This window comes from Lissotriton vulgaris, chromosome 6, assembly GCF_964263255.1.
Source record: "Lissotriton vulgaris chromosome 6, aLisVul1.2, whole genome shotgun sequence".
Taxonomy (NCBI): Eukaryota; Metazoa; Chordata; class Amphibia; order Caudata; family Salamandridae; genus Lissotriton; species Lissotriton vulgaris.
In genome coordinates, this window is record NC_141694.1 from 243,277,500 (window position 1) to 243,296,255 (window position 18,756).

Consider the following 18,756-nt stretch of genomic DNA (forward strand, 5'->3'; position numbering starts at 1 on the left):
TGATGGAGCATCAAAAAAAGTTATGCTCTGGTGATGCAAGCCTCTCATAACTAAGCCACAAAATATTCCTTATGTTTTTTAGGTCTTTCACAAACAGGTATCTACATATAAAATAATATGCAGCGTAATGAAAAATGTATTTTAAAAGTTGTAACTCAGTGGGAAATGCACTGTAGTACATTATGAAACATCTGTTAGTTAATGCAATGCAGAGGTCTATGTGTAACCAGAGAGCCTCATAATTAAATCTTGATTGGTACAGTGGAGAATAGTGACCTGTATTTTTAGTGCTAAGAGGTCACAGCCTATCATAGAAAGCACTGTGATTATGTAAGTCCTAATTGTATACTAGCATTACACACAGTGTAAGCTAGAGTGCTGCAAAATGGGCAAATAGTTTTACAATCAAATAGTGCTTCCAAAATGTAGATTTTAGTAATACCTGAGGGTATATAATTACATATTTTTTTAACATAACTGCCTCTTAAACACCTCTTGAGGGGTACTAAGGGCTGTGTAAATGCAGTTAAAATTAAAAGCAAGCACTTCACAGCCCAGTTGTTAACTCTTTGCACTACCACTCAAAAATCAAAATCTTTGTCATCACAAAGCTTGGAGTGATTTGATCAATTAAAGTCAGAACTGGCTCTCAAGCACGCTTTACATTTGCAGATTAACTGATAGGCACATTTGTGTTTCATTCAGGAAAGCAGGCATCCTGGCACAAAAGCTTTTCACAGCACTGGAGACTCAATTGATAAAACTTCAGCTGATAACTGTCTAAAATAGACGTCCCAGGATGGCTGTCTTTTTCCAAAACTAAAGCAAACATTTTGGATTGCAGGCACACATGAAGTGGGGAAATAGCAACCCTCTTTCTAGGACTCCACGCCCCCCCTGGGGGTCACACTCCTCACATTGAAGACCTCTGTTCTAAACCTACCTGCACTCTAATTCAGATTTGTGGTCCATCGCAGTTTACAGAAACTGTTTGATGCAGAGAAAGCCTACCTGACTCACTTCCGGCAGAGCTGTTAGCGCTCCAGTGCATTTGGCTATAATGGCCAGATTAGACGTGCAGCCCCTGCAAGTATTGTACGTTTTTCTGAGACCTCTATTCTGGCATTTCTATAATTTATGTGCATGTTTTGGTACTTCAGTGTGTACTTTTTAATCAGGCTTTGAAAACTGCTTTTCAACTTTTTAACTTTCCTTGTTCTAAACCTATCTGCACAGTATCTCAGCTTTCCGGACCACCACAGTTTTCAGAAACTGTTTGAAATGGAGAAAGCCTACCTGACTCTCTTCCGGCAGAGCTGTTAGAGGTACAGTGCATTTGGCTATAAAAGCCAATGCCGGACCTTACACGCACCGGATGTGCGGAGGGTGCACCGCTGGCAAGCCCATCTGAGCCAATCCGTGCCTGGATGATGCCAGGAGCCAGGACCCCTGGCTCGTCCTGTGGAAAAGGAAATAGACTCCCCTGTATTCACTACTCTTCCAACACTTTACACCAGCTAAACACACTGGGTAAGCTAAATGCTCCAGAGCAGTTGTTATGTTCCAATAGCTTTCCTCGAATCCTAGAGGGTCCAAAGGCCTGTCGTAAATGCAACTTTTCCTTGGAGTTAGGTAGTTCAGTCTGCACTGACTCGGGTCTCAATCCTAAAAAGAAAGAGATAAAAAGCTTTCTCTGTAATGTTAGGTCGCAGCTAAGCACCCAACCAAAATATGAGATTTAGGGGCATATTGTCAAGGGGGTTTATCTCCACTTTTTTAACTTTAAAAGCCAAGAACGCGGAGATAAAATTATCTCCCTATTACCTAGCTGTCGCTAACACCAGTTAGCGACAGCTAGTAGGAGATAGCAACCATCCTGGGTCCCGCTTTGAATGTCAGTGAAATTTATCACTAATGACATGCAAAGTGGGCGTGCCGAGATGTTAGCAACTGGAAACAGTCGCTAACATCGCTATCTCCTATTACCAACGTTTGGAGATATTCGCGCTAAGCGCAAATATCTCCAAAAGCTAACACCTGCCCCTGAGCAGTTCTTAGCCATGTTATCCAATGGTAGGTGGATAACATGGCTAAGAGCATTAGCTCGGTAATGCATGAATATCACTGACTTTTCAGCGATATTCATGCATTTCGGCCGATTTTTATCGCTTAGGAGATAAACCTTGATAATAACAAGGTTCCTAAGCGATAAAAATCGCCGCAGCTCGGCGATAAAAATATTGCCGCTAAGCCAACATAGCGATAATTATCGCTAGTTGTTGGTAATATGCCCCTTAATTACCACACAGTCACCTGTTATCTGTTTTTTGACTGAAACTTGGCTGAATGTCTCAAATCTCTCAGCCATTATGTTTGCTATTCCCGATAACTATAAACTAATCAAGCTAGATAGAAGTTTGAAATCTTGAGGTGGCATTGCCATAATATTTAAAAACTCTGTCAATGTGACATGGATTACGACCACTAACACTGACGCTATGGAACTATGCATTTTCAAAATACTACTGTCCGCCACAGACAGTTGGAAGGGAGCCTTGATTCTCCATTCCTCTGGATCTAAGGTTGACTTCAGCCAAAGACTGGTGAAGGAAATTGCTCCCCATGTCTTAACTACTAAAACATTTCTTCTCCTGAGTGACATTACTTACCAAGGGGAGATCATACTACCACAGAAATGGAGAAGTAAACAGCAGACCTGGAAACAAATCAGAGGCTCTTCTCATATAGCAGTTCACTCGCTGAATCAACTATTCACTGATTCTGAACACATTATATGTGAGGTTCCTATGTCTCTAACTTAGACTGAGAACTTTTAATTCCCTTCTATGTTCAGTCCTCTCAATCACTCAACACAAAGGGAAATAGTAGTAAGGCTAAAAAGTTAAGCAGACCCTGGCACCTGCTGTCTCCTGAAGCTTTTAATGAATCATTTAACTTAATATTGACAGTAATTACCATTCTGTACATGTTTAACTCTGCTTTAACGGAAGCCCTGGACTCAACAGTAACCTGCAAAAAATGTTGTTCCACCAAATGGTGTCCTTCAGCACCTATTTTAACCCTGATCTAAAACTGGAAAAATCAGTGTGAAAAAATGTTGAGAGATGTTGGCGCAGAACCAAAAAGCCTTGTGATAGGGATCTCTTTAAACAACCATTATCTCAATATCATCTAAATATCAAAATCTGGAGACGAACGTTTATCAGTAAGCAAATTGAACAGGCAGACGATTCTCCCCAAATGCTTTATAAAATTGTGCAAGGCTTCACTTCTCCTCGGGCATGTGATCAACTCTCCATAGGGTCCTAGGAACTCTGTGACTCACTGGCCAATTTCTTTCAGGAGAAAATCTCCAATATCTATTTAAAATGTTAAACTTCACTTTCCACTATAGCTAGCAATGCCAGCAGCGAAGCTTATCTGATAACAGATAGGACTTACACCTTAGATTGGTTTGAATGCTTTACCTTAGAGGAAATTAGTTGAGCTCTTGCTGGTGCTTAATCAGGCTCTCCCCAGAACACCTATCCTGCTAAAGCAGTGGCACTGTTATCCAACTTGCCATGGCTATCTTAGAGATATTTAGGGGTTGAGTATGATGTCCGGGAGACGCCTACACCGCCCTTTCTGCTGATCAGGGAGCTTTGCTGCACATTCCCTGCAACGTACCTTCTGCTGCTATCACCCTCGCCGCCGCTTCTGAACCTCGCGGTACCCGCTGCGCGGGTCCCGCATCGCCCGTCTTGCTGGGCGCTGTGTTGAGGAAGAGGAGCTTTGCCTGGGACCTTGGCCACACCGCTGGGCAGGAGGAGAATATCCAAGCAGGGCTGCGAGCGCCAGGTGAGGGACAGGGACTCCATTTCCCAGGAGTCCCTGGGCTGACATCACCTGCACCTGGACGCTCTCCCTGGTTGCCCCGCCCCCGACCACCGAGCTAAAGGTGCTGCCTGTCTTGGACAATTTGGGAGACGCCTACACCGCCCTTTCTGTTGATCAGGGAGCTTTGCTGCACATTCCCTGCAACGTACCTTCTGCTGCTATCACCCTCGCCGCCGCTTCTGAACCTCGCGGTACCCGCTGCGCGGATCCAGCATCGCCCGTCTTGCTGGGCGCTGTGTTGAGAAAGAGGAGCTTTGCCTGGGACCTTGGCCACACCGCTGGGCAGGAGGAGAATATCCAAGCAGGGCTGTGAGCGCCAGGTGAGGGACAGGGACTCCATTTCCCAGGAGTCCCTGGGCTGACATCACCTGCACCTGGACGCTCTCCCTGGTTGCCCCGCCCCCAACCACCTCATCCCCTTATTAGGGATAGTTGATCCCCGCTGCGCGGGAGCGTCCCGGGAGAAGCCTGGGACAAGGGCGGGACCGTCTGTGGCCGTCCAGGGCCTAAGGTGGCCGGGCTGGGCCACCTCTCTGACATTCCCACTGTGGACCAGCTAAGGTATTGTGCTACATGAGGAAAACTTCGTGGTCTACTGACTTTTATTTGTTACTGAACTGTGTTCGATCGGTCCTACCATTTACTCGTATCCTCCATCCTTCTTCCGGTTACCAGACGGGGGTCAGTTTGAAGAGGGTCTCTTCGAGCCCTCACTGAATCGCCCAGGAACACGGACTAGTAGGAGGGGTTATTGTTACAGAATAGGACTAGATCTTGCCTATATGAACTCAATTAGGACCTTGCTGATTAATTCTGTTTTATAGGAGAACCACTTGAGGTTAATACGGACCCAATATAGGCAGTTTTGAGAGGTTATTTTTATCTGGACCCCAGCACTTATTTGTAATTGTATTAGGTCCCTGAATTGATTGGAGTAAGAAACTGTTTATCGCTGTATGGTATTGTTCTTCTCCTGTTTTGCTAGTACTGTGGCCTTTCCTCATTATTTTATCCATTTGAGCGCCGTCCTTGACCCCTGATAGCATCTTTACTTTATTGTAAATATGCCTAGAAAACTGGCCCCTGTAACCTCAGAACCACTTAATACCTTAGACTCCTTTCAAGTCCAAGTGGTTAAAAAAATAAATAATGAAAGAAGGGAATCCCTAGGTTTGAGCCAATCAGCAATCTTGCTCCCACCAAGCCCTGACCCTAATGCACAAATGTCTGGCACATCACCACTTGATCCCACAACTTACATATCCGACACTAATTCTCAAGACATTGGCAACAATGATGAAAACTCTGACCTTCTAGTTGACTTGTCAACAAATGCAGTGCCTGACTCCGAGCAACAGCAAAATATCGCAGCGGAAGTTCCCTCACCCTCGTTGCCTGTTACACGTCCTGTGAGAACTTGTAGAAAATCACAAGCTAAACGCGGGGGGAAACAGTCAGGAAGGAAAAAGCTCACCTCACCACCTAAACAGAAAGGGAAAAACTTGGAGCGCGAAGATGCTGACGAGCTTAGACAAATCATTGACGATGACCTATTTAATAGGATCTCGGATATGATAGATATTAAAATTAAGACCATCATCAAGCCACTTATTGGGAAGATAGACAAATTAACAGCAGAAGTAAAAAAGATGGGTAGGTCGCAAAGGAAGCTGGTTCATGATTTGGAGAATCTAGCCACTCATGTTATCAAACCAGTAGTCATAGTGGAGGAGGACACAGGCGCTGACACAGGCCCCTTGGAAGGCCAATTACAGCCCACCCTGGTATGGCAGTTACCACCACCTGCGCCCAGCCAGGATGTAACAAGAGAGTCCCCCGCTTTACCACCAGTTGAGCCAGCACCATTAAATTTAGGGGATGATTCATCACAATTTATCATGGAAGCCTCACCATTAGTTCTGGTATTGGCGAACGTCCCTGTCCTAACTCACGGACCAAAGGAATCCACTCAAGGACTAAAAGATAAAGCTCTATATTGGCTCACCAATAACATGCACATGGCATACCAGGGAGTTGACCAGCTAGCAGGGGAAATTGTTATGACAAGGAGGGTACCATGGATTGGGAATAAGCCAAAGAAGTTTAAAGAGGACTGCGTAGTATTAAATTTTGCTAGCGCAGAAGTACTCCCAAACATTCTTGCTAACATCTTCCCACCTCAACGTAGAAGCGGTTCCATAATCCCCCTTACCCTGAAATTCTTTTATAACGAGAATCAGATTGCGACCTCTTCTAATATCTCCAGGCCTAGAAGGAACGCAAGAGTTACTCATTGGGGTGGGGAAACTAGACCCAGATTTAACAATGACCGCTTTCACCCTATGATTAGTCTTGGGACAGGGCAACACAACTTTCCGATTGGGCCAATGGCCAGAACACCGGGGCTAAATTGGCCCAATATAAATAGGTGGGGACCAAGCACCCCGGGATATGATAATAGAGGCCAGGGAAACGGGTTCATGGCCAGGCCGGGAAATGAACAGTTCTTGATGTGACCCTAACACTCCACAGCCTATGTGCAATACAGCAGTAAACGGATGGGGTCAGGTGGCCACTCCTTTTGACTGGGGATTTGGAACAGGGAACAGGTATGGAGTCTTGTCCAACTTAAATGACTGTGACTGACATATAGAGGTCACTAACCTGGGAAAAGATGCTATAGATCAACAACTAGATCAGAACAGCCTACGCATTAATGGTTTTGATCCCAGTGAGCCCATCCCTCAGATAGGGCAGGAAGACCAAACTTCATTTAGACATGATCATCTCCCCATGCCATATCTGTCTGAGCACTGTGCAATCCAGGGTCTCGCCAGTGATAACCTACAGAGCCTATCAAAAGTGGGACCTAACGAAGCAACCCAATCACCACGAGAGACTGAAGGGGTATTGGTGCGGCACTCAGAACTTAAGACACCCATAGACTCCTGTAAGCTGATAAGTTGGAACATAGCAGGGCTAAATGGCAAGCGACAGGATAAGGCATGGTCAAGCTTTGTTTTAGGCCACCACATTATTGCCCTCCAGGAAACCTGGGACATCTCTGCCAATCTTTGGTGGGATGGGTTTACTAGTTTCACCAAAGCAGCTGTTCCCAGTCGTATGGGGAGGGCCAAGGGAGGCCTTTTAATCTTGTTCTCCTTAGATCTAAAGGGAAGCTGTATGCAGATTAGCACTGATTCTCCCAACATTCTGATGGTAGAAAGAGTGACTAATAATACCAGCAGGACCATTTATATACATTTTTACAACTCAGGGAATAGTGATTATAGAGGTGTAACATTACTGACTTAGATAGCATTTTAAATTTGGTCAGTCAGAATACCAAGTTTGACATAGAATATATTTTATTAGGTGATTTTAATATTCATCCCTGTAACTTAATCTGTAGGAGAAGTAGCAATGAAAGGGATGATGGACTAGAGGGACCTCATTTCGAACATACCACAGAGGGAGAGGCGCTGGAAGATTTTCTTGCCAACTTTGACTTGCATGAACCAGATGGTGGCACCAGATTGCCAACTTTCACTGGCATCCCCCAAGGCACAATTATAGATTACATATTCATATCCCTAGGTATTTTAAACCGGGTTATTGCTTACCGTACGGTACAATCACATTTTAGCGATCATAATCCGGTAGAACTTGAAGTGGCGTGGGGAGGTCATATGGGACCATCCCGGTCGATAGTAATCGCCCACCCCCTGAGGACTTCTGACCAAGGTAGACGTATGAAATGGGCAAAGGTGGTACCGGAAAAATTTTATGCCGAAAATTTCTTAAAGATTAAGGACCAGGTTGAGATTTGTAAGAATCCTTGTGCCCAGGGTCAAGAAGTTGTAGAGGCATTTGAGGTAATATGTGGGCAGGTGTCACAGGATCTTCTAGCAAAGACAAAAAAAGGAACCCCAGGAAATAAGCGCTGGTTTGATTCAGCATGCTCAAAAGCCCATAGATCATTGCTGGCAGCCCTAAAAAACACTCCTAGGGTAAAAGATGAGATTACCAGACTCAGGAAGATCTACAAGTTAGCCTTAAAAAAACGAAAGGACATCATCAAACAAGAAGCATGGGATAGTCTCCTTTCGGTGGCAGTCCTGAAGGATAGTAAAAAAATTTGGGAGATTATCAAACAGCCCTTTTTTTCAGATGACAATAACGAATCTATGGACTGCGTTATCTCTGATGAAAAATGGCTGTCTCATTTTAAAAACGTCTACGGGGATACTGTTGATGCGACTAAAGATGTTTTGTTGACAATCTCAGCCACCCGCCCCATCCTCTTTAACCGACATGAGGTGGAAAAAGCCATTTTGGCCACTACAAAGCATAAGGCACCTGGCCCTGACGGTGTTCCCGCCGACTTTTTCATGTATTCACCAAAATTGTGGGCTGAGGTTTTGGCAAACGTGTTCAACGCAGTCAATGATAACTCTGCACCTGCCTCATGGGACACCTCTACTATTGTCCCTATTTTTAAAAAAGGCCAGCGGGATGATCCAGGTTGTTATAGGCCTATATCCCTTCTGGACTCATCTGTAAAAATTCTAGGTAGAGTTCTCTTATCCAGGTTGAGGGAGAATGTCGAGAGCTGTGGCGGGTTGTCCGAAATCGAATACGGCTTTAGGGAAAGAAAAGGGACTATCGAACAGTGCGCCAACTTACATTTGCTCATCTCCAAATACACTGTGGCCAAGGAGGGGTCTGTGTATCTTGCATTCACGGACCTCTCCTCGGCTTTTGACCTGGTCAATAGGACAAAGTTGTGGTCCATCTTGTTGGAGATGGGTATTGATGAGGCATTGGTTACCTTTATAGCCACCCTGCACCAAGAACTCTTTTCAAGTGTACGCGTAACAAACGAGGGTAGGCGTACCCCTCTCTTTAGATCATTAAGGGGGGTGCGGCAGGGCTGCATTTTAGCCCCCATGCTCTTCACCATCTATATCAATGGCCTGGGCGCAAATCTAGGTGGGCAGGAAGCCGACGTCCCGCGTGTAGGAGCGATTAGGATCCCGGCGCTCCTGTATGCGGATGACGCCGTGCTGATCGCTCGCACGGGTGTTGGCCTCCAGCGCCTTTTGAATGCCTTTGGTTCGTTTATGGAGCAACTGGATCTTAAGATAAACGTAACCAAGTCACACACAATGGTGTAGGCCAAGAGTGTCGCAAAAAGAGAAATAAAACATTCACATGCAGGGGGGACACGGTTTCTAGGGTATCTACATTTCCCTACTTAGGCGTATTGTTCGATCAGAAAGGGTCCTGGGCTCCGCAGGTAAGAGCCAAGAGGTTGGCTGTTATTAGATCATCATCAGCACTCCTGGGCTTTGCTGGTAGGCTAGGGGCTAGGCCTATGTACAACACACACCAAGCACAGGGGTTTGAGGCTACGTGAAATTGCACCTATCCACTAGTGTCACTCGAATATCTGAAAATTTTAGGTGCTAAGGACAGGAGATCCAGACCCCTAGGTCTCCCTGAGACTAGGAAGTCTCAAACAACACAATTTAACACAATGTCCAGCACTCTACAAATGTATGGAGATGATCTATTTCTTTATCGCATAGTGGCAAATCAAACAATAATTATCGGAAAGCACCATATAATTACAACATTTCAATCATTCCATCCAAGTAAGTTAGGAGTCTTCAATAGTTGGGTAGTCAGGTCTTTTATTCTGTTCAAAATGCTATCTTCATAAAAACAATGTTGTAGCCAGTGCCTACGCGTTTCGTCCAACCGGACTTCTTCAGGGCTACAAATAACACATATATATACATTATTTACAGTTTTAGATATTTTTTACACATCATAACAACATATACATTTTTACAAATTTTAAAACCTATTTTTACTATCAAATACTAAAAGTCACAAAAAACACAACATTTCATTGCATATGTGCACGACATTCGTGTACTTTGCCTTTATGAAACTTTATCAAGATCAAAATAGAAGACTCCATTGAAGACCACTTTCCTTACGGAATTAATAATAAGTTCGTTATGATTTGGGACTATAGAGATTGTGTATATCTTGTCATTGTGGATACATTCACTTATCACAATTTCTTTGGGTACGGTGGGCAAAACAGAAACTGTTATTCACGCTGGAATAATCAGTGGGAATAGTAACACACATAGCATTTTGCCCACCGTACCCAAAGAAATTGTGATAAGTGAATGTATCCACAATGACAAGATATACACAATCTCTATAGTCCCAAATCATAACGAACTTATTATTAATTCCGTAAGGAAAGTGGTCTTCAATGGAGTCTTCTATTTTGATCTTGATAAAGTTTCATAAAGGCAAAGTACACGAATGTCGTGCACATATGCAATGAAATGTTGTGTTTTTTGTGACTTTTAGTATTTGATAGTAAAAATAGGTTTTAAAATTTGTAAAAATGTATATGTTGTTATGATGTGTAAAAAATATCTAAAACTGTAAATAATGTATATATATGTGTTATTTGTAGCCCTGAAGAAGTCCGGTTGGACGAAACGCGTAGGCACTGGCTACAACATTGTTTTTATGAAGATAGCATTTTGAACAGAATAAAAGACCTGACTACCCAACTATTGAAGACTCCTAACTTACTTGGATGGAATGATTGAAATGTTGTAATTATATGGTGCTTTCCGATAATTATTGTTTGATTTGCCACTATGCGATAAAGAAATAGATCATCTCCATACATTTGTAGAGTGCTGGACATTGTGTTAAATTGGGCTAGGCCTATGGAAGCTATACTAAAAATCTATAATAGTAAATCTGTGGCTATTGCACTATATGGTTCCGCATTGTGGGGATATGTAAATGTGGAAGCTATTCAGAGAGCGGAGAATAGATTTATCAGAACCCTACTTTCTGTACCCCAGTCGACCCCAACCTATTCCATTCATAAAGAAGTGGGCCTACAGTTTCTTTCTGATAAGCTGAGTATGGCCCCCTTGATTTTTTGGCTAAAAATGTGGATGAATGAAGAACTCCCATTAAATCACAAGATTATGTCCGACGTTCTGTCCCTGGATAAATCCAACAAGATTCCTTGGCTGGCTTATTTGGCCAGGGCTTTTTCAGACCTAGGCCGCCCGGAGCTTTTTACCTCCCCTGAGAATATTAGGATCCAAGACATTGACTTTGTGAAAAAGTCCTTCATGGGAAGGAAGGAAGCATGCCGCGAAGAACGCAAATTGGTAAAACAAGCAGTGAGGGATCATTGTTTACTGGTTAACTCGTTATCACTTGCACCCTATCTTGGTTTTGTCACAATCCCCTTCCATAGGTTCCTTTTAACCAAATTCAGATTTAATTTGTTACATTTTTATTTAGGCTCTTTTAATAATTGGCAGAAGCCAGAACAAGCCCTGCCCTGTAGCTGCGACCAGTTTTCAGTGCAAGATACAATGCATTTTGTCATGTTTTGTGGGTTGTACTCAGAGCCAAGGAAAAAATATTTGTTGCCTATTCTAAAAGAGGCCGGCTTCACTCAAGTGAGACCGGCTCTGCTCTTTTTACAATTATTGCCCAATCCCCACATTACTTTTTGCATTGCTAATTTTCTGGTAGCCGCTTCAAGGGTGAAAGCTGTCTGTCAAGATTAGTCTTAGAGTAAATGTTTTATATCATTTATGTCTATGTTCAAACGCAACACTTTTTAATTGTTTGTTACATTTTTTAAACTTGTTGTTTACATTTAATGTTTTCTGTGTAAATAGGAAAAATTTTGTATGAAATGTATTTTATCTTTTTTTCTCTCTTTGTATGGCTTTTAAATAAGCCGAATAAAGATATTCTGACTGAGTATGATGTCCGTGAACCCGCCACCGGCAGGCTGCCGGTGGCGGGTTAACCGTCATTGTAAGACCAATTACCGCCCGCCAGTTTGGGATGGCGTGTGGTGTGCCTGGTGGGCGGAAAGCCCATCCGCCACGGGTCTGACTGAACGCGCAGAATCCACAGAATGGTGATGGTGCCTAGCAGGCACTGTCAGCCAGATCAGGATGCTGGATCCATGCCAGCCTTTCCATGGCGGTCCATGGCAGTAGTGCAGGGAAATGTAAACAGTGCATTTTTAACATTGTGGTGGGTGCTGCAGCTAGCGGCACCCGCCACACTGTTAAATATAGCAGATGCAACCGCCACAGAGGCAGTCGCATTGTAATACCCCCTGTGGGATCATCGCTTTTTAGGCGGGCGATCCCACTCCCCACCCAACTGTGGCTGGGCAGAAGTCCAACTGCCATCGTAATGACCCCCTTAATTTCTTGGTGGAAACAGACACCTTCCCTTTTGAATGGAAGGCTGCCTGTATACTACCTATTTTTTTTAAAAACACCCTGGACCAAAAGGCGTTGGCAAACCACCGCCGCTTATCACTACTACCTTTTTTGGCTAAATTGTTTGAAGCTTTAATTAATAAACAATTAACAGCCTACCTAGAATCAAATCAAATCTTGGATTCTTTACAATCTGGCTTTCGATTATGCCTTAGCATGGAAACGGTACATCTGACAGTGACTGGTTCTCTGTAACTTGCACTTGACGCAGGCAGTCCTGCTGTGCTCGTGCTATTAGTCCTCTCAGCAGCATTAAATGCAGTCTCCCATGTCAGGATGATGGAGAGCTGCAAGAGATTGGGATGCAATGTCTTGCGTAAAAATGTCTCCACCATTTTCTGAAAGTTAGATATCAAACTGTCAACCTTGGCCCATATACCTCTCACAAAATTGCATTAGACAGGGGTGTCCCACAGGGCTCTTGTTTGACCCCCTCTCTGTGTAATATCTATGGTCCCCCCTTGCTAAGATCTTAGAGCCTTTTGGCTTTGAGATAATCTCTTATGCAGATGATACCCAGCTGATAGTTACATTCAAGTCAGATCTGGCCGCTACTAAATGTGTCTTGTCTTGGGTATGCTAGCCATTTCCAACTGGATCAATGACAATTATCTCCAACTAAATGCAGACAGAGATCATGCTGTTCAGCAAGGCCTCCTCTGTCTGGTCAGATGAGTGGTGGCCTTCCCAATTGGGGTCTATCCCTATTCCAAACCAATCTATTAAGAATCTTGGAATGAAAATTAACCAGGCTCTCACAATGAAAGATCACATTTTGAAAACTTCCGGATGATGTTATCAGAATATGCGTCTCCACCTCCCTACATCCATCAGAAGAGCGTTAGTTCAAGCCCTAGTAGTAAGCTGATTAGACTATGACAATGCTCTTTTGGCATAGTAACACACTACGGGAGGATACCCATAGACCCAGTGGAGACCTGGGGAGAATAGTATACAGCACAGAACAATGTCTCAACAGGTATTTTTTAAATTGACAATTTAAAAGAGGTGATGCACATGACATGTTGCTTGAAGAGAAGGGGGGGAGGGAAAACAAGAAGACGAAAACATTGAATGCAAAAATTCTTTTACACATTATTGATCAGAGGCTCTGAGCAAAAGGCACTTTCTTACATTAAATGTCATGTAACTTGTAAAACTGCACAAGTGCTCTTGGAAAGGTGAACATCACAGGTGACAAATGAAGGGATATATATAGTGGGAAAATGGCGCAAGGAAGCAAAATGATATACAATGAACTCTAATGGTACCCATACAATACATTAATGAACAGAGATAGTTTGTGGGACCATGAGAGTGGCGCCTTGAAATGCGCTGCAAAATCAACATCGTTTCAGCCTATATGGACTTTAGGCCATTATCAGGACCAAGTTACAATATTTACACAATTCCGTACAGAAAAAAGGGATAATTACTGTCATGTCAGGATTGCATCTTCAACTATTTTCATTATAAAGATACATCCTACTTGCAGATCAAGGAAGTTTCTATGGGAGCATGTTTGGTTCTTAACTTTGCCATCCTATACATTTACAATCGTGAAAAAAATAAATCCTGACTCATGAAAATCTTTTTATGGAAAAAATTACTTTCTGGCGTCACTGCATCAATGACAACTTGTAATGCTGGAAGGGTAACTCTGAAACCTCACAATCCTTTCTGGAATGATTTCATACCCCTTAATTACATCTCAAATATACAACAGACCCCAAGGAAAATAATCTCCCTTTTCAGGACTGACACTTCAGGTGGAGGATAACAAAATAGGTACCTCTCTCTTACGGAAACCCACTGAGCGCAATGCACTCTCACTATAATTGTCTTCCATCCACCCATTCTTTTCAAGCAACATGTCATGTGCATAACATCTTTTAAATTGTAAATTTAAATAATACCTTTTGAGAAATTGTTGTCTGATGCTCTTTTGGCAGCAGCAAAGGAGACACTGGTAGCCAAATTACAGGTAGTCCAAAACACTACTGCCAGGCTCATCTTTAACATCCCTCCTGCTGCCTCCTCTGCCCCATTGTTAAAGGAGCTGCACTGGCTGACAGTGAAAAAAAGGTGTATTTTCAAGCTCTGCTCTCTTACTTATAACCCGTTAAGAGGCAAAGGACTCAGATATATTCAACCACAAATCAAAATGTACATACCTAGCAGAAGCTGGCAATCATGTGATAAGGTCCTGTTGTGTGACCCTCGCACTCGCTAAACGAGATGTGGGGGGCTAGAGATTTTTCTTTTCTTGCACGCTTTTATTGGAATAAGCTTCCGCTACACATTCGCACTTGTGCTAACTACTGCAAGTTAGGAAATTGTTGAAAGCTTACCTATTCTAACTCCTATTCCCTTTTCCTACTGCTACCTGATCAAGTGCCCACAGCTCCGAGATGCCCAATGCTTGAGTCATACGCTATATTGAATTTAAATAACATAACATACAGTAACTCAAATGTTTTCCTATGGGAGAGGTAGGCTTTGCAGATTTTTTTCACTACTAGGGCATGTAAAACTTGAAAATACACGTCCCAATTAAATGCCCTGCACCCTACCCTCTGGGCTGTCTGGGCCTAACCTAGGAGTGACATATATGAATTAAAAAGGAAAGTTTTTGGCTTGGCTAAATGTTTGTTTTCCCATATTGATGTGGTAGTTTGAACTGCACACTCTGCAGTGGTAGGCCTGAGACATGTTTAAAGGGCTACTTAAGTAGGTGGCGTGACCCAATCAGTGCTGCAGACCCACTAGTAGCATTTAGGTATAAGTCAATCCTACCAAGCACTTTAGCACTGGTTAACAGTGGTAAAGGGTGAAGACTCCTAAAAATCAACAATAATGGGTTCAGAAAACAGGAAGGTGAAGGCAAAAAGTTTTGGGATGCCCCTGCAGAAAGGGACAAGCCCAACAATGATAATATTAATAAGTACTAATCCTATTAATATTATTATTATTATTATTGTTATTATTATTATTATTATTATTATTATTATTATTATTATTATTATTATTATTATTATTATCACTACCACTGCTGCTACTACTACTACCACTAATTATAACACTACTAGTGAGAATAATATTACTATAATAATAATAATAATCATCATAATAATAATAATAAAAGTGTACTAACAAGGGTATTGGTATTACTTTTTTCTTAAGAATCCATGCATCTTCAAGGACTACTTCAGAGCACATGCAGAAGAAATCCATTCAAATTCCTGCTCAGTACTTCAGGAAGCTGCCAGCATGCTTGCTATTTGCAGTAAACTGGGATGCTTGCAGACGCCCCACACCCCACTTTTTGGCCAATTTGAACTGCTAAATTCTGTGGTAATTGACATGAGAATGTGCCGGGTCTTGCTAGCCAGGCATAGCACCAGTGCTCTTTCCCCTAAACTGTAAATGTGAATTGGTACACCCGATTGGCAAGTACTTTTAGACCCTTGTAAGGCCCTAGTATATAGTACCAGTGGTATCCAAGGCAGGGATGTAAACGGGGTACCAGGACTGCAGCACTTATTGTGTTTCCCTGAGTGACCCGAGTAAAAACAAAGTCTGCAGGTCTGCCATATCAGCCCTGCACTAGCAGCTTGCCTGCTCGAGGTCGACCCTGCACACACGATGTGTGACAGGGTCAGCTCACTGCATTTAATATATGTCAGTTACCTCGAAGGTAGGCCTCCTATAGCCCAGGAGGCAGGGTGCATTACATCATATGTGTGGAAATATATGTGCAAGCATATGTTGCCCTATGGTGGCATTCCAAACGTAACTCTACCACAAGTGTCAAACACAGTGCTCTTTAACCTCCGACATGATGGTGGTGTCGAGATTCAACCAGCATGAACCTAGGTGGCACTTTAGACAGTGTCCCCCAAGATAACACAGTGTTCTTGTGCCTTGGTGGGCTTTTTCAAAGGTTTGTCAGCAAGACAAAAGTCTGACCTAATGCTGGGGAGGTAGAGACCAGAGGTCAGAAAGAAAAGACCTGTTTGAGCAGGAGGTGACACCTGCACCCACTCAGGATGGATAGTGATTACACAGGTGTCCCGGTGAGTCTCAAAGGATTCACTTTTGACACTGGATAAAAGAACTTTCTCCCACTCAAGGACAAGTGCTCTCCAGGCACTGTTTTTCATGGACAGGCAGGAAATTGGATATACAGGAGGCTTTCACCTCCCCACGGCAGCTGAGGTGTACGACTGAGGATGGTTTTGGCCATTTTGAATGTAGCCTCAAAATCCGGTTCTGACTTGTTTTAGTGACATACACCCACAGAATGCTGTCAGTAATGGGGTAGATTAGCCACAGGACTAGATGCCCATTGGATACTAGTCCTCACACCCACTAACATCCCCAGGATTTAGGGGGCACCCAAGACACAGAACCTCAGATTCGACATGATATCAAGGAGCGACCCATGACCTAGACAAGGCAGGACTCAAGTAGATAGGCACTAAGCTCTGAACTTGTGGTAGCCACCGTGCACGCACTTGATTGCAACTTGACTAAGGCAAAAGACTGGTTCCAAAAGGAAGGCAAACCCCCATACAAACTTCAGACTTCACAAAAACTCCCTTGGGCTAGAGGAACTAGTCTCCAGCAGTTGACAGAAACAAACTGCAAAATCCATGACCTTAAAGTCCTGGTCCCCAAGCCGTCCGGCATGGTCGTTCAAAGTACTTGGGCAGCTGGCTTCTGGAAACTGCAGTCCTGACCCTCAGTGAGGCTCAACTTGCTATATTGTTCCCTGGTCCTCTGGATAAAGATTTGCTCCACCGGATTACTTGCAGGTACCAAGGCTTGTTGGTGGTCAGTCCGACTACAAACTGCTTTACTTGGTGCTTGAAAAGAAGAGAATCATCTTCACAAACGACCAACCACTTCCGTGGCTCCATCATGAAGATTTTGCAGCTGTTTTCACCCTCTCTTAGCACGCTTGCCAGCTCCACTGGCCGAGGAACCAGATCAGCACCATGGATAGCCAAGAGCACCTCTGCCCACGAGTCCCCCCTGAGCCAGGTAGATTGGATCTATCTGGGGACTCCTGGTCCATGGCCAGCTCTTTGTTTTCTTTCCAAAGGGTTCACTCAATTCACCCAGCAAGTACCTTTTGGCTAAGGTAACTTTTCCAATACACTGAGTCTGATTGACAGCTCTGTTTCACAGCAAAAGTGCACCTCTTCACCGCGCTCCCCACAGCCTGATAAAATTGCGCTAGCTGTCGTGCACTGGTATAGGGACTCACAAAACCTTAACTCTAAGTGAGATCCACTGAACTCACTCTCTAAGAACCAATTGCATGTATGTGTTTTTCCCATAGACCGCAACGTTAATATTTTCAGCTTTTAAGGTACTGATTTACTTAATGCTTTAAAATTCATCACTTATACTTTATGCATTGATTTTATGTTGGTGTCTAAAAATATAGAAAGTTCAGAGCTTTTTCTATAAATTGGTGTCAGATTTCTCTTGCATCGTGTCAATTACTTATCTTCCATTTTGGTGATGTGAAATGCTTAACACATGTTCCTATAACTATCCTGTCTGCTCTTTGCCACTCTACCAAGACTGAAAGAAGGTGTACTGAGAGAATACATGTGTCCATCTTTGTGTATTGTGCTAGTATTACATAGTAGGAATAGATAGTAGCACCACCCTGGATGATGTAATGGTATGCCGAGGGAACGCTGACAGAGCGACGACGTTCGTGCTTTCCAGATCGGAGGTTTTGAATACTCTTACCATGTATTGCAGTCTCGAACCGCTTGGGCGTAGCACTAATCTTCAAATCATGACTATTGAGTCAGGACTTTAGGGGGTTCATAGTCTTTACTGTCCCAGTTGTGGTTCAAACCCCAATTGATCTTTATGTTACAACCAAGGTAACCGTATTTGAAGCACACCTTGTCATCATCACAGTTGATGCGCTTTTTGTCTTTCCATTGTCCTGATGAGGCCCAAAGGTGAAAAGGGACAAGACAAGTTGACACCTCCAGTAGAAAAGTCTTCTGGAAATTGAAAAGTATCTATAAATAAAGTTTGTGTCAAATCAAAAAATGAAGGGACTCACTGGTCCCCAATGAATGTTGACTTAAGAAAGACTACCTCCTAATCATGGATTGTAGACAAATCCTTTTTAAAACAGCCATACAATCTCCAATTAAATGGAAAACTGAAGTTCAATGGTTATTGCCTATTCACAAACACACAATAAAAATACTTTTTTGTATTTCTATAAAAAATTATTGTTATTAATGTGTCACTGTGTATGGATGTGTATGTGTCTATAAATGTAAGTATTCTCAAGTATGAGTACTGGTAGTACCAGTTATTCAGCGTGCCTTTGCCAGTAACAATACATTTATTTTGTAACATATATCTCTTACCAGTGAATAATTTGTTCCTTCATTGGGTAGAACTTTGGTACTATTATCTGTTCCTACTCTATACCATTTTTCGT